This window comes from Alligator sinensis, unplaced genomic scaffold, assembly GCF_000455745.1.
Source record: "Alligator sinensis unplaced genomic scaffold, ASM45574v1 scaffold720_1, whole genome shotgun sequence".
NCBI classification, from domain to species: Eukaryota; Metazoa; Chordata; order Crocodylia; family Alligatoridae; genus Alligator; species Alligator sinensis.
The window spans coordinates 1,157,618-1,179,835 of NW_005842026.1; the positions used below are offsets into that span (position 1 = coordinate 1,157,618).

The following is a 22,218-nucleotide window of genomic DNA, read 5'->3' on the forward strand; positions in this document are numbered from 1 at the left end:
TTCCTGCCTATGCAGGGGGTCGGACTCGATGATCTATTGAGGTCCCTTCCGATCCTAACATCTATGAATCTATGAAATATAGTCGGTTTGAGAAGTGCAGGAAATGGTAGACTCTCACACAAAGTTAACTATTCTGTCAAGACTTTGCTTCACAGCATGGAGGTGTTAGAGCTTCTCAATGAAACAATTCTAAGAATGTGTCCACTATGAGGAAAACAACACATTTTCCCCAATTTAATTTTGAAAAGACGTTCAACCACTTCTACTGAAATTCTCAAATAAATTCAGTCTGAATTTCCAGCGTGGAAAATTCTCTCTCAAATGCTTAAAATTTCATAATGTTATAAGTGGATGGGGAAAAAAATCTTACAATATTAAGCAACTTTTACTATGAATTACATCATTAGCTTTATTTAGTGTTTGTACACACACTATATGTATACATACAGGCATATCTACATATAACATATATAGACCTATCATCAACCTAACTTCTAATCACCATCCAAAGCACAAAAATCCAAGCTATTGAAAAAGTCAGTTCTTTAACTCATCCAGTAGATAGACAGACAAGGTTCTTTGGGTAAATCCAATACCTTTTATTAGATCAACTAAAATAGTTGAAAAAATTCTTCTTTGCAACCTTTCAGGTAAAAACATTTTTCTTCAGGCAGAGTCTGCAGTTGTTTTGTGCTTTTCCTGGATGGGATAAAAAAGAACCCAGGGGCCAGTATGCAAGAATGCCAGTCAGAGAAAATGAAAATTGTGGCAGACAATGGGTGAGAAACAGGTGTGGTGGGGAAAGTTACTTTGCTCTGATCTGCCTATTCTTTTCCATAGAATGCTAAAGTTGGAAAGAAGGTAAATCAAGCAGGTTTTCTGTCAATTCTTGTAACAGGTTGAAAATTCATGAAAAACAGAGCATTAGAGAGAAGCAATAATAAGCAATGTGCACAGTAACACAAAGAGCTTAAACTTGTGAAGCAGATCCATGGACCCGTCTAAGTTCATAGAACTGCACTGACTAGAGGAACTGGTTCAAATTTATACACAGGAACGTACAACAAGAACAGCATTTACTGAACAAAAATGATAAAATTATCCTCATCTACACCTATGTTATGACTTGTACCATCCACCTACCCACTAAACTTCTAGGTTTTTCTTTTAGCACATAAGGGTTTTTTTTCCTCTCACTTCATAGTCTTAGTGGTAAAGATCTTGTAAGTACTCTTCCCTGTAACAGTCTGTTCACATATCCTTGTGTCTTTGATCTCCTCCTTTACATCCTCAGCCACACACAAGTCTAAGCCCACACATGTACAACCTTCTTCAGCAGTTTCCAAACTCTTAGCTGCAAATGAGTCACCTACCACTGCTCTGGGTGGCATCCAGCCTTTGGCTTGAAGACTAGATTTGAGACCAACAGTTACATAGAATGTGCATTCCTGGTTTGCCATAATGACATGTAGAGCAATCTTAGAGCTCTAATGTGACCAGAAATTTTCTATATAAATGGAATCACTTTTAGTGAACTTGATTTTATACTAAAATTCTATTCGCTCCCTTCCCCCCGCTCCCCTCCCTCCCTCGCCCCACTTCCTGGGATTGATGTCAGTTCCCATTAGGACTCATCTGCACTAAATTTTTTTCTTTAAAATAGCTCATTGCTGTTATCCCCAGAGCAGCTTGCCAGTGTTAGCAAAGGCAGAGAACTATACCTGGGAGTATTATGGCCAATGTCTTATCTAGACCTGCCTGGAGTACAAAGAGAGACTAGAGCAAAGGTGGCCAACCTGTGGCATAGGTGCCACAAGTGGCACAGACAGCCTCTGTATGTGTGGCACATGGCAGATTTGGGAGGAGACAGACAGCATAGTGGCAGACAGGGCAAGTAGTAGAAAGCAGAGCAGCAGATTAGACAGGAAGCACAGAACAGGAAGCAGAGAGCTGAGCATCATAGGTAAGGGAAAGGGATCAGCATGCCATGCGGGAAGGGTTTAGAGCTAATTTATTACACACCTGCCAGAAAGGTTGTCCCCACTGGTCTAGATGATGGTTAAAATGCTCACAGCTAACCTATACCAATGCTCCTACAGATAAGGCCAATAAGACCTGTAACTTGGGAAAACTACAGAAATAAGCATTTCTACAAGGAAGCCTTCAACCGGCTACAAAAGAAGGGCTTCAACAAACAGGATCTTACAACAAGGAGAAAAATCAAATTTCTCAATACTGAATACTGGAAAACTAAGGCTCCCAAGTCCACTTCTGGCAAGCTACAAAAATATGTCCTTTCTAAGAGGTTTGATCAAAGGCTCGGCCCTTCCCAGAGTATGGGTCCTGCATGCCTGCTAGACATGCTTCTTGAAAGACAGGAGAAAACCTGTGTTGATTCCTATGCCAACCATTGAGTCGGGGCACACTCAAGACATTCTCAGATCGGACTCCCCCCTTTCCTTCCACTCCCCTATGTTCTTCAAGAATGCACATGTATCAGCATCACTAAAGACAGGTAAGAAGCAGACAAACATGTTAGGAGCTTTTAAAATATAATGGGAACAGGCTTTGTCTCTTTATGATGAATCTCATGAAGGTTGCTATGAATTTCAGTTGAAAGCAGAAGCCATTTTCTCCAGTTCATTTTCTTCTTCCCTCTCTCTTTATCCAGCCACAAGCAAAACAAGATGTATTATTCCAAGCAGGGTAAAAAGTTAAACATGCCAAAAGTGGTCGATTATGGTATGCAGAACTTCATACGCACCAACCAGTCATAAATCATACAAACAGCAATATCCACACATGCAGGGATGTGGGCAGCACGAGGATGTAGTATTTGATCCAGAAAAAAAATGTGATACCAACATTAGCATTAAAGTATTTTCAAAGGGAGCTTAGTTAAGTCCACTGCATGGCCTACTTAGCCCAGAGAACTTTTAGTCTCTGCCTTGCAGGTTTGGAGAAGAAATACAACAGAAAGAAGAAAATGGCACCACTCTGGTTCTTTAACTAAGTGAATTATGTTTCTGCATTGTGTTTACATGTGTCTAAATTTTGCCACAGTCTTTGGATTCATTGTTCACAAATGAACAGGGGGTTGGACTACATTGTTCACAAATGAAGAGGGGGTTGGACTTCCCAAGGTTCCTTCCAACCCTAATTTTCCATGATTTTATGAAATGCTGCATAAGGAAGGAATCCTAAATACGTGGTCAATAAGATTTCTTAGCAGAGAAAACTTACACAAGCAACTTTTCAGTTCACCAGGAATTAGTGGTCATGTCAGTTATCAGGCAACAAAATATTTTGATTACTTTCTAACATAAGTATATAAAAGATGCTCCATGTACTCTACATGGAAATTCCAGCAAAAAATGAATTTCAGGGAATAATGGCACTGGAAGATGTCATTGGAGATCATCATCCTTTGCCAATTTCCAGCCAGGTTTATTGTTATTATTTTGTGGTAAACTGTCACAACAGCCTCCAAGCAGGGAAATGCAGAATAACTGGGAAGTCAAAATGTCAAGGAGGTGAAAAGTTGCAACTTTTCTTATGCTGTCACATGGAAAGTGAGAGACAAAGGTTTCCTTCCCATAAACATAATAATACTTTACTGTTTAACTGCATGTCAGAAACACCTAACCTAATAGAGAGAAGGTATATCAGCAAGGTGCCTCTTGCTGCTAGCAAGAGATCCAAGTACCTAGAAAGGAGTAAAAGGCCAGGGATGAGCTGAAGGAGATGCATGTGGACTTTTCCAGCAGGTTGGACTAGCACCTGGAGAAACACTAGGAGGGCTGGGTTGCAGCTGACAGGGTGCTGGAGAGGGAGGAGAAGATCGTAGCAAACTATATGTCTTACAATTTCAGTATGAATAAGCAAGACAGCTCCATTAGGAACAGCAATATAGGAAGCTGATGGAGCAGCTGCTTGACCTGATGAAAAGCAAATGGAAGAAAATTCCAGTCATGGAGAAATAAGATAGTTTAGATTTAGACTTGTTGGACATCTACACATGTGCTCCAGGGTGGAAGGGGGGGCACTTTAATTAGAGTGGCCCTCAAGGAATCTGCAGCATCAAATGCCCAGTGTCACATGCATTCAGTATCCTGCACCTCAAAATGGCGGTGGGGCGCTTTTACTAAAGCTCGTTCAATTAACTTTAACTAAAGTGCCTCCAAAGCCATCTTGAAATGTGAGGATGCTGAATATATGTGATGTGGAGGATGCTCGAGTGCGTTAATTAGCACGCTCCAGCAGATTTGTAGCAAACTCAACTAGAGGGTCCATCATATATATAGGTGCCTGCTGAGTTTAAATTAACACCCTAACTTAATGTGAATTAACTTTCAACTATAAACACACCCTCATCTACCACCCTGCTGTAGTTCCTCGTGACAGGGATTAAATAGGTCTTTTAGTTTTTCAATTGTTCCCCACTGGGAGTGAACGTATGGCCTATAAGAGGGTCTCACCCATTTCCCATCTGCCAGTGACTCTGAACTGCAGATGCTGAAGCAAAGCCCTACTCCTCTTAAGAAGGGGTAACCCTCTTAAATTCCAAATGAATTTGCATTCCCCTCTTAAAACAAAAGGAAGCCTTTTGTGATAGTATGGTTCCATTTGGTCATGTGCGTGCATACACATACAGACATCTGCACGTAACGGTTTGGTATAAATGCTTTATCAGTTTGTATTTGTGAAAACCTCATCCTTTGTAAGTGGCAAATTTGCTTCCGCCAGATGCATTGGAACAAAATTTTAGTCCCCTTCATAGGTGAAAGCTTTGTTCGGACATTTTACTGACTAGGTACCAAGATTCCCTTCTGCAAATAGCTGCTTATCTGGCAAGTCCCCAGTTCTGCTGCCAGTCTTAAGTTCAGTTTGCAGGCTGTATATTTTGCACCTTCTGCAATACATGTTTTGTTTTTTAAGAGATGCTGCGTGTTTTTTTCCCCCCAATTTGCATAAAAGTGCATAGATATTTAGTTCTGAAAACTTTATTTAAAGTATGTATAGGACATACTATATATTATTGGTTCAGTACAGATTTTCCAAACCGTAGTTAAACAAGGCTTTGATAAGTCCTCGTGGCTACAGTCATAGGTTTCAGTACTTGGGCTCCACATATGCAGAAGTCCAAAGCTTAACGTGATGAAGTGAAGGATTTGTACAACTTTGGAAATCTGCCTAATGGGACCAGTTATTTAGCCAAATCTTTAATTTTGCATGTTTCAAGACCTTCCTCTAACAGATGCATCAGAACCCTTTATTAATTTCTTTGCTGGTAGTGAAAGGTTTCTAGTGTTGAATGTGTTACACATCTTGAAAACCAGTCAAAAACCTAAAACATTCAAACCTAGGTCAGAGTTTGAACTAGTCCAGCGGTCTCAACATACAGAGTCTAGCAAATAGCCCTCCCAGAAAAATCACAGAAGAGACAGTTAAGAATAAAACTAGCTGCTGTAACAAGAGGAATTCTAATAATTCTCTCAGCAATAAAAGTAACATTGCAAAAACAAGATTTGGATACTTAACTAACCCATTACACAAGCCTAAATTAACAAAATTAGACACAGCCCTGCCTACACTCATTTCTCCACACAGTGCATGTTGAGGTGACTAGATTCACTGATTTAAAACTTCTCATGGTTCTCGGTACTAACCACGGGGCACATGTTTTTAGGAAAAGGCTCCAAAAACTGAAAATCTGCAAAGAAGTTCCTCCTTTGATATTTTCAGTATTTCGTTTTCCATCTTTGATCAGTTAAAAAATGCTTCATGAACAGTATTTTGGAATTTACATTAATCGTCCCAAATGAAATCACAAAATTCCAGAATGAGATGTAAATGGAGAGCGAACAAAAACAAAACAGCTCAACATTTCATATCTTAAAATTATTTGTTTTAAGGAATAGGCAAAAGTTTAAGTTATTACATATTTTATTCAAAGCTCTTCATCTGTTCAATATCTCTGTCTCATAAGGTGGATAATTTTAATATACAAAACAGTGTTTTACCTTGTACCGAGTGCCCATCCTAGGGGTGTTTGTGATGCCCACTGATGGCTGCTTAGCCCTTTCTAATCTGATTCTCCCTGGGGCCCTCTCCATTTTACTCACCCACCACACCTTGATGTTATTAATTTCTGATGAAAGGGAAGCTGCCCCAGAGCTTCCCAAGCCTGGTCTTACTCTTAGGACCACAGGTGCTCATGGTCTTTGCCTTGAGGGTTAGTTTGGTGGGCTTCATCCTCCCCAATACCCACTCCCATGCCTCACACAACGCAACTGTCTGATCTCTGGGAAGCTCCACTGCCTGGAGCCTGCCTTGATGCCCCTAGTCCCCCCAGACACCAGACTCTTTTGGCCCCTCCACATGCCAGACCTTCTCTCGATGTGCTCTAGTCCCCCACCCTGGGCATAAGACCCTTCTGGTCGTCCCCCCTCCACCCCAAGGCACTGGAGCTCTTCCCCAAGTACCCAGTCCTTCCTGGGCTCGTGCTCTCTCTCTCTCTCTCTCTGAGAGCCTCAGGCCTGTCTCTTCCAAGGCCAGTTCTGGCCCTACACTCTGCCCCTGAACAGGTTCAGGCTCTCTTCTTTTGGGCCCCAGGCCCTCTATTCTTCTGGCCCCTGTCTCTTTCTCTGGACCAGCAGGGACCTTTATGGTTCCCCTTTAATCCCTTGCACGACCACCAGGGGCATTGTCCCTGTCCCCAGGCCTATCTGTGCAAGGCCTGCCCCTCCAGGTTATGGGCTACCCTGCTCCTGCTCCCAGGCCTATTTGTACCAAGGCCTGGCCTGTTCCTGGGCTCAGTGCCGCTTACCCCAGCTCAGCAATTGTGTCGGGAGCCCTGCTGCAGCCCTGCTGCCAGGCGTGTGGCACTCAGGGCTAGACTGCCTGACCAACTCAGGCCCTGAGCTTATGTGCCTCAAACCCAGCCCGGCTCCTGATCAAGTAACTCCCTCATTAGCCCCTGCCACACCTGCAAGCAGCCTTCCCTCTTCAAGTGCCAAAACCTTCTCACAGTCCATTATTAGTGACACTTTTTTTTTTTTTTTTTTTTTTTTTACTGAAGAGATGGAGAAACAGAATATTTACACAGTCTTAAGTGGCCTTAGACTGGTTGGGAAAAAAAAAAAGCTAGAGAAAGACAATGCACAGCTGTAGAGAAATATAACCCTGCCTGATCAATGGCAAATTTCTAACGAATCAGAACTAAATTCTTACCGACTTAATATATATCAGCACAGCCTTCTTGTCTATCTCCGTTTTCCCATCGTATGCGATTGGCCAACCAAACAAAAGAACATAGTACTCTGCAGCATCTTCCCCTTCCCCCCCCAGTAATAGAACAGCAAGTGAGGTGGCAGTTCTAGCCTTGTCTGACCTTGACTTTTGCTAGGGTCACAGGAGCTGGGTGTGACCTGAACCATTATAAAATCAGATGTGGGGAAACCATTTTAACTAGGGTAACCATACATCCTAGTTTGGCCAGGACAGTACTGGATTCAACAGGACCAACTCAACCAGTTGGTCAAAAGTTCCAGGCCAGAGTCTGGGGCGGGGAAGGCAAAGCAGCATGGTGCGCCAGGCAGGTAGACAGGCAGGCAGTGATTACATAGCCGGATGTTCTAGGACTGAGCATCTCTCCTACCTGCCTTTTTGGCAGGAAGCAAAACTCCTAGCCAAAAGCCTTGTGTTCTCATTTTATTACAACTGTGCATTGCTGTGCCCACTCTCTGGCCCTTCCCCAATCAGGTGCCTACCCTGTAATCTGCATGCCACACGGTGGGCACTGGAACTTTCTTCTGGCATCTTCTCCCCTACTTTTAGAGGAATAAGCAAAACCCTAATCAAAAGGCTCATATTTGTAGCAGCTCTTACACAAACCACTGCGAACCATCTCATATCTGCAGCACTATCCTTTCCCACTAGTGTGCATTTTTCTCCTATACCCAGCATCATCTGCATACAGCCAAGAGACCATCACAAACCAAGCTGTTCTCAGTCAGTTCCAAGACTTCATTTGCTGAAAGCCCAACACACAGTTCTACTAAGCACTTCCTGAAAGCTTTGGTCACTGTGATCTTCCTTCTACAGCCCAGGCAAATCATATCACAAAGCTGAATGTTTTTGCAGGTAAAGTCATGAGGTATTTGCAGACTCAGTGCTGTGATCATGTGTCATTGTGCACGCATGAAATAAAGGAGCTTTACCTGGGAGGCCTTTGTGCGATACCAGTATGCCTTATGAAATGGTGTTGGCCTCCTTGGACTTGCCTTGCTTCCCATCAGGAGAAGCTAAGGGCTGAGACTTCCAGGCGCCTCAGGCACCATTTCCCAGAAGACACAACAGTTCCTATCCCATGGAGTCTTGCAGGAGGCAAGGCTGTTGTCTCCATGCAACCTGGTAGCAGAGCACTGTATACATTGCCTTGTGTGGATGCATCAGGCCAGTATAATTAGACTTACAATTTATAAACTAGGCACATTTATGATCTCATGTCATATTACATCTTAGTTTTTACTCTATACAAGTTTACAGGTTCTTTTATCCACAGTCTATCTTTTGCTAACAGATAATATAGTGGTTTCCAAACTAACATTTACTTAGGTTTATAATTGTGCTTTATTTTAAAATTAAAAATTATTCAAACATTTAAAATTAAAATGAGAAATCGTATTGCTTCCCTTGAATCTCCCCTGTTCTTAATTACCAGTAAATTCTCACATAGATGTTAAAATGTCACCTTTACTTACAAAATGGCATGGAATAGCCTCTTATTTATTTTTTGCTAAAAGTCAGAGGTTTGATTTTTAAATAGCTCTCCTATAAATAGGAAACATCTGTAAGACAATTGAGTAAATCTATGTAGGTGTGGAATCAGCCACCTACCAAAAGTCAAAGATTAAAATACAGGAAATTTTTTTTTTTGCATTTGCTTTTAAAAGTCTTTGCAAGGACATGCTATAGAATCTTGTTATTTTCTGAAATACACGTAATGGTAAGAATAATTCTATGTCTAACAGCTCTGAATAAATTAACTAGCTAATTTTAGTTTAGAGAGGTCATTAAATAAACTCAGAGAATCAAGTTGTCATTCATTTTCCTAATGCTTGGGCCAAAATTTGAGGGAAATATTTTATATGACAGTTATTTCTGTATGTGGATTTCATACACATACCCCAGAATAAATGTTTTTAAGAATACCCTTGTCAAGCCAAGAAAGTCAGGGAAAGTATTATGCATTCCCACTAATCTTATTAGAACACAGTTGAAAAATCATGAGTCACTTCCATATTTTATTTACAAAAGAGAATAAATGAATTATATCCTGTACACAGAAATTACTTAAACATGACGCACAACTATCCGGGAACCAGTCACAATGTATTTCATAGCAGGAAGGTTAACTTGATGTGAACCAAAATAAGCTGGACTAATGATTACATTTCTTTTCCTGAATAGACATTTTTCTTATGTCAGGACTGGGAAAGGACCGTTTCAAGAAAGAGTTTTGGGGTTTAAAAAAGTCTTTTATTTATTTTTATAGATGCCAGCTGAACTACTGACATATTGCATATGTTCCTTTATTCATTGCTAAACCCAATAGTAGGCATCATAGCTGGCAAAGAATATATATTATTGCCCAAAGAAATATAGCACTTGTTAGTTAAGTCGCATACAAACTTTGCTGAATAAGAGTGCACCTAAAATATACATCGCAGACAAAACGAATCTACTAAATTATTTATCCCACTTCATTTCACACAGGAAAACAAACCCATTTTCTCCAGGCCAAAATTTTATTTGTAGTCTTCAGCAGCCGATTTAAAGATCTATTTTTACCAAATCTTTTGACAGTATTCAGGATTTTTAAAGCATTTTATTGTTTTATAACATGCAGTATTGTTCTAATGACTTCATGGTGCCTGGAAACAAATTCTTTATATAGCATGTATTAAAACCATCATTAGTTAAATAGAGCTCCATACTGGAAGAATGTTGCTCTTCTTCTCAGAAATAAGCCCAACAAATTTATGAATAATTCATTGTTTTGAGCATAAGTAGTGTGACGTAATATTACAAAACAGGAAATCTTATGTTTTCTGGTATTGCAAAGCAGGTGTGAATGGTGTCTTTTGGTTTAAAATTATATAATCTGAAGTCATGAGCATGTCTTTTACTACTAAGCTTGATAATAGGACTTTTGGGGTGTCTGTACACATGCTCTGGGGTGGGGAATGGAAAGGTGGGCTTTTTAATTAGAACGGCTCCCAGACAGCCGCTAATTAAAATGCCACAGCATCACTTGTATTCAGCATCCTGCATTTCAAAATGGCTTTGGGGGTGCTCTAACTAAAGGTCACTTGACAAGCTTAATTTAAAAAGTGCCCCCACAGCCATTTTGAAACGCAGGACACTGAATACATGCAACTCTGCAGCATGCTGGAGTGTTCCAATTAGAATGCTCCAGCAAACTCTCTTAATTGAGTCTTCTCTCATGCATTCTAATTAGAACACACTGGAGTATGTGTATAGGCACCCTTACAGTGTATTTCTTTATCTCTGAAATGTTCTTGATACATACTTCTAGATGGACAAGAGAAATCACTTTGGAGGGTGGGGGAAAAGAGGTTAATATAAATGTGCCAGATAGCAAGTTAAAACTGCCAAGGAAATCTACAGCATACGATAATCAAGATCAGGATTCAAAGGACGCCTAAATTGGATTCATGGAGGCATTTAGGCACCTAAATTCCAAAGAGTGATTCAAAATAGCCTAGTGCCAGCAGCCATAAAACTCATTAGGTACTTACATTCATGAACCCTGGTAGCATGGACCAGAACCCAGAATTCCCCTTTCTGTGGAGGGGGAGCTGTTATAACCACTATGTTACAGAGTGTGTCTCCCTTCAATTTACTCTCCTTGTGCCCCCTCTTCTTTCCTGAAATCCATTATGTGGCTCTCAGAATTAACAACACTCACTGCCACTATTAAGATATCTGAAGATCAGTGAGTCATCTCTGTGCTGTAGCAATTTTATTTCTCCAATTTTATTTATTTGATTTACATGCCTTCTTAACAAAGGCTTGGGACAGCTCATCACAGTTTTACCCACCCTTTTTGTATGGAGATTTGCACTGCTTTAAGGTTACTTCATGAATCTTCTTAGGTGGAACAAAAATTGACATAATATGTAACCTCTGCCTAACCATTGCACCATTTGGTGTAGACAGATGGAAGCAAGTAGCCTCTGCTGCTCAGACTAATGCAAATTTGTCACCTCATTCTGGACCCAGATCCTTATGCACACAACAGTATGAATCAGATCACAGGTGACTTGAGACTTAAGAGTCAGTTGAATAGAGTCACTTGAACTCAACAGAAGATCCAAGCACTGACAAGAAAAAAATTCATATATTTTCTTAACATGCTTCACTTCAAAGACAAAGTTGGGTATCCAAAATTTAGCCTGAAGTGATTCTATTGACACTAAAAGAAGAGTCAGCAGGTATAGAATGATTTCTGTGATGTAAGTATGGTTACCATATTTCCATTTCCAAAAGAGAGGACACCTCACTCCCCACTCATAGCCCCCTGGCCTTGCCAGTGCCCCTCACTCCCAACCTGCAGCCCCCTACCCCTGCTGGTGTCCCTCACTCCTGAACTGCAGCTCCCTGCTCCCCCCAGCCCTGCTGGATGGTGCCACCAGCTGCCCGCGACCTGACCAGGCTGCAGCACAGCAGCTCTGATTCATGTGGGTGGTGGTAGAGTGAATCCAGCCCTGGCACAGGTGGGATGAAAGAGGGGATGCCTGTGGCAACCCCTGCCCTGGGCTGGGGCTCCAGCGTTATGCCAGGTGGACTGGCCATGCCCCCCCTGAGCAGTCTCTCTCAGCTGGCCTGGCTCTGCAAGCACAGGCACTGGCCCTGGTGCCACTGGCCCAGCCACGTAGCTCCCTGCTGCTCTCAAAGAGCCCCTCCCATCCCCTTCCCCCACTGGAAGGGCAGGTGCCTGCCCCCTCTCCCCTCCTACCTTGCCACAGTCCCATCACCTGAATAGCTTCCCCCAGTATCACCAGGCACCCCCCCACACACACCCATACCCTGCACACACACCCCACAGCCCCCCAGATAGCCCCTCAGCCCTGGCCCTCTAACCCTCACCCCAACAGACTTAGCTGCATCCAGACTAAGGCTGCTCCCACAACCCTGCCTGGCTGCATCCTGGCCATGTGCGTGTGCACGTGCAGACACAAATGTACCCACTGCCATCAATTGCCCTCCTCCTGCTCCCACCAGCAGAATGGAGCAAAATCCTGGACATTGGTTCATATTTCAAAAAACTGCCCGAATGGAGATTGGAGGGTCCCCAAAAAGGACATGTCCAGGAAAACCCAGACATATGGTAACCCTAGATATAAGCTCCTGAAGGACCAATAGTCTGATACGTATATGACCAACATTGCAGAATTTATTACAGACCTGTGCTAAAGGCTCTGCACTCTTTAGGATTAGTACTTTAGGCCGCCTGTAGACATTACATTTAAGGTATGATTAACCAGGTAATCACTCCTCAACTTGTGACCCAGCTACATGTTCAACCAATGAAGGGCATGATGAAACAAGCAATAAGGTACAAAGTTATTCCACAAAAAATGTGCAATAACTTTGCAGCATGCTCTAATCATCCCATTAATTAAATGTGTGGGAAAATGCTTCCTTGTGGCTGGGAACCTCATCAGCTGAGGGGCTCCCAGCCACAAGGATGCACCACCTGCTGCAGGCCCTGCAGCTGACAAGGCTTGCACTAGTGGCAGTGTTGTCAGCTGTAGGACTTGCAGCAGGTAGAACGCTGCCCCACTGCAAGCCTCCTCAGCTGCAGTGCTCACAGCAGGGGTGGTGCAAAGAACGTACTGCCATGAGCCTCATGAGGTGTGGGGTTCACAGCGGCATAAGCATCTGCCCACACTGCCCCTGATGTGAGCCCTGCAGCCCACGTTGCTGTGGGGCTCATGTCAACAGCCGTGCAGGGCAACACTGCCACTGCTGCAACACTCATACCTTATGAGGCTTACAGCCCGGGCAGTATTCTCCCCATTGCCTCCACTGCAAACCCCACAGCTGATGATGTTTGCAGTACGGGAAGTGTGGGGAACTACTTACTAATTTTGTAAGAATGATAAAAAAAAAAGGCCCTTATATGATCAGCAATTAGTCAGCCCTTGAGAATATTTACCTTAAGAGCCACATAGAGAATCATACTAGGAAAAGTTGCCATTAGAATTAGTATATGTTGAAATGAGCTAGTTTAAGTTCTGGAAATGGTATGGCAACATTAGTTCCATCTAAGCATTATGCCAAGTAGATGTAGATTTACAATCGCAGTTTAGTGAGATGTGTAAGACAATGCAAGGTAAGTGGATGCAAGGAGGTCCATGTTTCAGTTACACACCAAGGGATGAAATAAGTCTGATGGGAAGACTAAGTTACACTTTCTAGTAACAAACAAGTGGTTCCTTTCTTGTCGTTTACCTGCCTTGGGCAGTTAGGATCATAGGAAGGTACAGCTGGAAGGGACTTCACAAGGTCATCTAGTTCAGCCTGTTACTCAAGACAGTATCAAATCCCCCTTCATCTTCTCTTCTCCAAACCAAATAACTCTAGCTCTTTCAGCCTTTCCTTTTAAGTCATGCTTCTCAAGCCTCTAAACATCCTTCTCAGACCAACAAAATCATTTTTGTTGCTCTCTGATGGACTCTTTCCAATCTGTCCACAACCTTCTTGAATGGTGGGGCCCAAAACTGAACACAGTACTCCAGGTGAGCTCTAAACAGTACTGAATAGAATAGAAGACTTGATTTGCAAGTGACACCTATTAATACAATCCGGTATATTATTAGTCTTTTTTGCAACATATATTCTGTGCATATTCAGTTTACAGTCCACTGTAATCCCCAGGTCCTTCTCTGTAGTACTGCAGCCTAGTCACCCATTCGCCAGTTTGTATTTGCACATGCAATTATTTCATCCCTACATCAGGACTTTGCACTTCTTGAATTTCATCCAGTTCATTGCAGATCATTTTTTCAGTCTATTCAGGTAATTCTAGATCTCAGATCTGCCCTCCAGAGCATCTACAGTTCCACCCAACTTGGTGTCATCTGCAAATTGGCAGAGGGTACACTTAATCAAATAATTAACGAAGATATTGAAAAATCCTGGACCCAGGACAGACCCCGGGGAACCCCACTTGATACCTCCTCCCAACTAGACATTGAACCATTGATTACTACTCATTGAATCCAGTGATCCAACCAGTTGTGTCCTCCTTACAGTATTTTCATCTAGTCTGTGTTTCACATAAATATGTATAGTCGGTATGGCTACAACCTACACCCCTACAGTCTGCATTAGCACATTATAACTTTACTTTCTTTTGCCCTTGTATTAATATATCTTTTATAACTTTTTATATGTCACCTCTCATTCGGGACCAATCTCTTCTTTTAGCACTTGAAAATATCCCACAACCAAAATAACTCCACTGGAAGCACTAGGCATGAATTCTTTAAAAATGCTAAGATAAATTAGGTAAGCAGTACATAGGCACTGGCAACATCAATGAATGTTTATATTATGATGAAAAAACAACATGTTTTGACATGGAGGACCTGAACAGAAGAGGACCTGAATAGAACTAAATCCACTGGTCCTGCTGAAGATTAAATATTTTTTAACAAAAACTTTCTTATCTGTCAGTATACACATTGCCAAATAACAGCAGCAATGCCTTGTAAAACATGCCACCTCTGTATGATATTTCAGTGTAGGTTAGGGCCTTTAGTTCCAAGCACACAAACTTCTTTGAAGACTGCAATAAGCCTTTGCAGAAGAGGTGACTTTTTGCAATGGCTTTCCAGGTAGTCCTCCTAGAAGATAGAAGAGGAACAACGTGTGTGACCTAGCTGCAGACAGACACCGTCACTGCAAAGACAGATGAGGGTTGCTTAGAAATAAGAATTTTGTTTTACAAAAAAGAAATTGATGCTTTAGAACTAGTTTTTGTTCCACATCAGAACAAAATAAGACCTTTTGAAAACATTCACAAAAAGAGAGAGAGTATCACCCCAGAATATCAATAGCCTGAATCAAGCAGAATAGGGACATGAACCTAGGTCTCCAACATCTTGGCAAGTGCTGTAACAACCGGATTATTGTGTCAGTCTGACTCGCACAGTCTTTCCTGTTGGAGCTGTTCCACTTTCTGCAAATAATTAAATGTTCACTGGGACTGACTGAGAGACTGACTCTATACTGTAGAGTCTATAGCATGGTGGATCTGCTTAATTCAGAGCAGAGCAAACTTGAATCTGTGTTTCCCATATCTGAGGTACATGCCCTAACCAATTGGCTATTCTGGAGATGGCTGACCTTCTGATAAAAAATTCCACCCTGGCACTCAAAAACCTTCACAAAAATTAACTAATTTATCTGTGGGGGGTGGGGGGAGGAGGATTTGATGAATCAGGACTTTCCAAGTGGCAGGGATAGGAAATTGTTAAGAAATTTCCAACCAGCAATAACTACGATGCATATACTTAGGGTGAATGGGGAAAACTAATGGATCTCCCCTCCAATGTTCTCTCTAAGGAGTAGTGGTCTGTGAGCATGCCGCTTCAGTCCCACCTGCTTTCGGTGTGGTGCGGTCCACCAGTAAGTCTCCCAAAGTAAGTGCCCAGGTGGGAGCGGGCAGGGTTTGGCCACCACCCTCCTCCATGGTAACTGCTGCCCAGAGCAGCACAGTGGAGTGCTGTGGGGCAGCCATGGGCCGGACTCAAATCCATTGATACAACTGAAAGGGAGGCATCTGGCCCAGAGTGGGACACTTACTGAAGGTAAGCTCCTCACTTCTCATGCAGTGCAGGCAGCAGCTTCTCCCCGAGGCAAGGCAGAGAAGGGGATGGGGATGGGAACTGGGGATGGGGCCTCACACGGGGCAGACAGCAGCTCCTCCCTGAACTGAGGCAAGGCAGGGATGGTGGCTGGCGCAGGCTGCAGGCAACTGCTGTGCTTCCTCGCATCGCCTTGGGGAGTAAAGAGGCACATGGCATCAGGGCTGGGGAGTCGAGCAGTTCCCTGGAACTGGCAGAGCCCTCACCAGCCCCAGCCCCCATCCCTGACTTGCCTCACCTCAGGGAGGAGCCAATACCTGCCCCACGTGAGGCTCTGCCAGTTCCGGGGAACTGCTCCACTTCCTAGCCCTGACGCTACGTGCCTCCTCACTCCCCAAGGCAATGCAGGGGAGCGGAGCAGTTCCCTGGAGCCGGCAGAGCCCACACCAGCCCCCATCCTCATCTCTGTCCGTGTCCCCACCCCCGCCTTGCCTCAGGTAGGTGCCACTGCCTGCCCTGCATGAGGAGTGAGGAGCTTACCTTCAGTAAGTGTCCCATGCTGGCTCCGGTGCCTCTGCCGCACTCCATGCCCAGCTCCTCTCTGGGCAGGTGCGCAGCCTTAAAAAGTTTGTGCATGGCAAGATTTTGACTTATGCACAGCTGTGCACGTGCACAGCTTAGAGGGAGCACTGCTCCCCTCTCCTCCTAAAAAAGAAAAAAACTGCACCTACAAACAGGATCGTGATGGTGGATGGCTTCTCAATTCTGAAAAAAGGGTCAGTAGATTAGTAGAAAAATGCAATTGGGAGGCTTAGATCAAGGGAAATATCTGCCAAGCTCTGACAAACATTGCAAATCTACTCAGAAGCTATCACTAATAATTAATCAGACTTTGACAAATTTTCAGCCATGCCCTACTAACATAAGCTTCAGGTACTGCCAAAAATGTCCATGGATTTGAATGAATTTCTCTCATGCTGCTTCACTGTCCCAGGACATTATCCTGGAGGTCAAGTTCTTTCCTACTATTGTTACATTTAAGTCTCAGCACCCTGCAGCTGCCTCTTTCCCAGCCAATACCTCTCTGGGATGTTTTTCTTGGCTATTCCAATTGTGTTGCCAGATCACCTACATGGCTAGGGACAGACATTACACAAACCAATTTAAGTGATCTGAAACTGGTTTAAACAGGTAACAGAGAAGATGTTCAGTGCAGATAAACCAGATTCAAAATGGCTGAAACCGGTTTCAGTTAAACTTGGTTGAATGTAGTATTAGACTTAACTGATTTGTCCCAGACCCCTTGCCGGTTTAAGTTAAATCAGAGTCCCCCAGGATCCCAGCATGCTCTGTGGGCTGGGCAGGGCTCTCTGTTCCACAACAGAGCTGGCCCCTCCCCTCTGCTCCCTGGCCAGAACTCCGACAGAGATTTGCAGGCACAGCAGAGTCTGCTGACTTCCCCGTGTCCCCCTCCCCCATCACCACTTGCTGCTTAAGCAGGGACCCCTTCCACTTCTCTGCCACAGCAAGGACCATAGCCAGCATGTGGTATGCTAGCTAATGCTGTCTAAGGCTCCAGCAGAGACTGCAGACACAATAGGGTCTGCCTGGCTTCCCCCTGTCCTATGCCCCACAACCTTGCTGCTTAAGCAGGAAATCCCCCCCACCTCTCCCTCCCATCGTCCACAGCACAGACCCCAGCTTCACAGACTCTAGGCATGTGGTATGCTAGCTCAGGCCAAGAGGTGTCTATGTCTCTCCAATTTCACTGGGGCAGGACACAGAACACTAACTGCTAAAGACTGTTTGGAGCTAATCAACAGGTCAGCCAGTAAGCTGTTTAAGAAGTTTGAAGTAATGGAGAGAAGCCATTGTTGTGCTAATTGGATGATAAAAACTGTTATCACTATCAGCTGCCAGCTGTCTTGCTTGCCTGTCAGTTTGCTGCAGACAGTATGATGAAGCAGGGAAGGAGACTGAAAAACTCTGTATCATTAACAGATGCATGCATTGCACCCCCTGACCCTTGCCTCAGTGCTAGCCTGGGGCTTGGGGTTGGCAACACTCCCACCCCTTGAGCAGCCAGTGGGGAAAAGCCTGGAACCGCGCAAGCAGACCTCCCTAATAAGAGTCCTGCCAGGGCCTGACCTCCCCCACACTCAGCTCAGCTCCCTGCAAGAAAGGAAGGGAGAGCTTCTCTAGCACTTCCTGGCTTCTAGCCTGAGCCACTGCAGGCATGTGCCTGAATTTCCTCAGTCCAGAGAGCATGTCTGTCCAGTTTCAAACCGGTTTAGCCTAGTCAGGTTAGATTAACCTGCAAAGATTGAATCAATTGAGGCTCAGAATTTTTGAATGTCTGTCCCTAGCCCAGATGTATAAAGCAGAATTACTAATCATACCCCCACCTAATTCACATATGTTGCTTTGCGTCATAGATTCAAAGTGCTCTGCCATAGACGGCAGTATCATTATCCTATTTTGCAGATAGAGAGAATGAAGTCCAGGGATAGACATATCTTGAACAAGGCCAGGGCAGCACTAGAAATAGAACTAAACCAAACCCAAGTCCCAAACCATTGCTCTGTCCACTAAGCTCATTCAACCCTACTCAACTCCACCTTGCCACTTGCTTTCTACCACCTCTGAATGTTACTGCAAACCCATGTTCCATCTAAGTTAATATATTCTGTCACAAAACAGGAAGTAATAGCAGTGGGAGGGAGCTGGAGTTTACTGGTACCAATTCTACCAGGTTGTAATTACAGAATACAGACAAGGGTATTGAGCTTCCTGCACACTTTTTGTCCGGTTGCAGCTTATGACCCACCCATCCATCTCAGTATGTATGGTGAATGCTCCAAGGCCCCGTACCCCAAAACTCTGACAAACAGCATACCTCATCTCACACAAGGAGAGAAGTGAACAGTGAATATTTACAGAGTACATGACTGCACTCTGGCCATTCAAAGAATGTCTGCAAGTCAAAGAAGTGGAAAATATCTTAAGATGATAACCTCACAAGGTCACCTAGTCCAGCCCCTCTCTCTCTGACCAAACCCTCCCAGTCAAGTGTCTGTCTAACTTGCCCTTGAAAGTTTCTAGGGATGGAGAAGTCCACAGCTTCTCTAGGTAACCTTGTTCTCTATGAACCCACACATCTTGTAGGTGGAAACAAGGGATGCAACTGAAGTTGAGCTATAATTAGTAGAATTAAACTGAAAAAACTGGGAAAATAGAATACCTTTGAAGCTAAATGGAATATCCTTTCACTTTCTAGACTCTGGACATGGACAGGCATACAGTTACACTGCTGTAAAGGAAGGGTGGGGCACACTGGGAATGCACATCAGCTGATCCAATGCAACTGTCTCATCTCTCTGCTCTTAACTCAAAATAAATGATAAACCTTGATAATTTACCACTTAATAAAACAAGGGTAAAGTTACCGTATTAAAGTTTAGCTCTATTTACTGTGGGTTACAAGCATACCGATAAAACAGTTGTGCTGAATTTAGCTGCACTGAGTTGTACCTGCCCATTTTACAACAGCATATGCCATTTGATTCACACAATATGTGGTCCAAAACATAAGAGCCACATTAGGAACTTAAAGGTTCACTCAAGAAAATTATTTCCCTATAAATAGATCCCAACTGAGCAGCACTGAAAGGGTCAAACTCCTTTCCTTTTATTAACAAGTATAAAAAGACATTTATAACTGATGCTGCCTTTAGCATAGTTTGCTCCTATATTATAGGTAGAGAAGATCCTGCCTTCAAATATCAGGAGGTGGGGGACCCAAGAATTCCTTAATTTGTTTTCAATATTGACCACTTTGACAAAATAAAATAAGAGATTCCGACTGAGGGTTTATTGCCAGAGCCCAAAAAAGCTATTTTAAATAAGTGAGAGAAGTATTTTTTTGAAAGAAATGTGACTACAGATTAAGTCTGTACAGAAACACACCTGATTATAAATATCTGACCCTTACAATGGCATCTCTTCATATTGGCTGTATCACTGCTTTGGTAATGGTATGCTAGACATGCTGAAGCCTGCCAAGTAACAGCCTTTTCTGCCTGAAGCTACATTTCCTGTTCCTGGGTTAATACGAGCTTGATTTATCATTTCAACAGACTCTTGTTAAATTTTAAAGAATGGCAGAGTGGCATAAAGTGTAATGAGAATGTACACACGTTGGTTGAACAGGTTCTTAGGCACAAGTGTTCAGGGCTTTAACGTTCTCCTGAGTAAGAGGTGCAGCTAGAAGAGATCTAAATGTGTATGTAAAGAGCAGGTAGGTGTGGCTGCAGGGATAGATGCCTTTGCCATCAGCTTTCCAGACATCATGAGCTGAAATCATTACTCAGTCAAACACAGAAAGCTAATGATTTTGTGAACTAAATTAATCTCTGAATAGCAGTTATTTATTTGCCTCTTTGACTAAAGTTTTATTACAGTGTTTACAGGCAGTCTTTTATTATTACTGTCATTGCTAGTTAGGGATTTGATTGCATTTTCTCCACAGTGTTGCAGCAACAAATCCACACCAAAGTTTTAAAGAAGTGCAGAAAATTAATAAAAGTAATCAGTGTATTTACTCTTGATCTGCATTCAATTGTAAGTAGAAGGAAGTGGAAATGCTACATGATAGTAATAATACACAACCAACCTAGTTACTGAGGCTCATATCTCAAGTGGCTCTGAAATCTTGCGGTGTTTGAGAAGACATGAATGCAATATCAGTCTTTCCAATAGACACTTTCTCCCAATTAACCCAGTTTTAAGTAGTAAAGGTTGTCCTTTATAATGGAAATTAGCCATTTATTTTTATCCCTACCTTTTTAATCTAATAAGAGTAATAACTTTTTAACAGACAATTTTTTCATTCCACCTATTTTATGAGCCATCTTTTCTAAAATGCTATCAACTCCCCTGGCAGTGAATAGTATCTCACCGACAAAAGCCAAGTGTTTTTATATCCAATAAGGAAACAGCTTTTATTTTTCCTTGTGAGAGAGTTGTTTTTTTTCGTGCTAAAGCACATACAAAACTAATTTCTGCATTTTATATTTCAAAGTCAAGCACCGAAACACCAATTTTCAAATTAGATATATTATTATGATCATTTACTTAGCGCAGTGTTTCTCAAGCTTTTTAGACTCAAGGCGTCTCTTGTTAGAAAGGCGCCCACTGAAAAATGTCAGCTTTTAGTTTTCATGGCTTTTTGACTACTACATTTTTTGAATAATAAAAATAATAGAGTGATATTTCTTTTGCAAAGAACTCACGGGTTTATCTTGAGAGTCATGTTTGCTCACATAACAGTGCTAACACTGCATGACACCAGAAGACACCCTTGAAAGGATCTCAAGACACGTCAAGGCACCCTAATTGAGAATCACTAGCTTAGTACTTAAGCAGTGAGCTCAGCCCTACACAACACAAAAATCAGTCCCTGCTCCAGAAAGCTGACTCTTTAAAGAAATAAAAATCAAAGAAAGGATATGTGGGGTGGGGGGAAGTTGAAAGAGTACAGACAAAGGATCATCATAGGAAGCAAGGCTGAGAAAAAAGGTGCTGTTTCTCCAGGATTTATGAGACCTGGGTTTCTTTCCCTGCTCTGCCAAAGACTTTCTGTTTGGCTTAGGCAAATTACTTAAATCTTTCTGAGAGTCTATTCTCCTGATGTAAAATGAGACTATTCATAATTTTTGTCTTGTCTACTTAGACTTTAAACTCTTCAGGACAGGGACTGTTGTGTATACAGCAACTAGCACCATTGGACTCCTATACACATGCAGGGAGGCTGCTCCTATGCATTGCAATTACAGCATTTCAGAGCAGACTCGATTAATTGAATCTGCTGGAGCGTGGTAATTACCATGCTCCAGCAGACTCCAGGGTCATGTGTGTCAGCGTTCCTGTGCTGAAAAATAGTGGTGGAGCACTTTAAAAATGGCGGGGTCACTGATACATGTGACACTTGGGGTGCTTTTAATTAGCGCAGCTCATGAAGCTATGCTAATTAAAGGGCTTTCCTCCCACCTCACGTCTATAAACGCCCATTAATTCTAATATCAGTTAGGCTATCCAGGTATTACCTAAATACAAATAATAAAACATCAGAACACCCAACCCCCAGAGTTTCCATGCAGGACTGTTTTAAATTTGCTTCTTGTGGACTTCACAGAAGTGTGATTTTTCAAGGGGTTTAAATGAAGAGAGGATGGTGACTCAATAGGTGCATCTACACATGAAATTAAGGTGGAACAATAAACTCTGGTGCAGTTTGCACCAGAGTCAGTTGCTT

The 22,218-nt window shown here is 42.7% G+C and overlaps 1 protein-coding gene across 3 annotated transcripts in view; it reads right to left on the minus strand.

The window, feature by feature from the left end:
- Window positions 1–22,218, minus strand: part of AKAP6 (A-kinase anchoring protein 6) — a 488,303-nt gene that overhangs the window by 420,613 nt on the left and 45,472 nt on the right. The gene's annotated exons all lie outside the window — the stretch shown is intronic.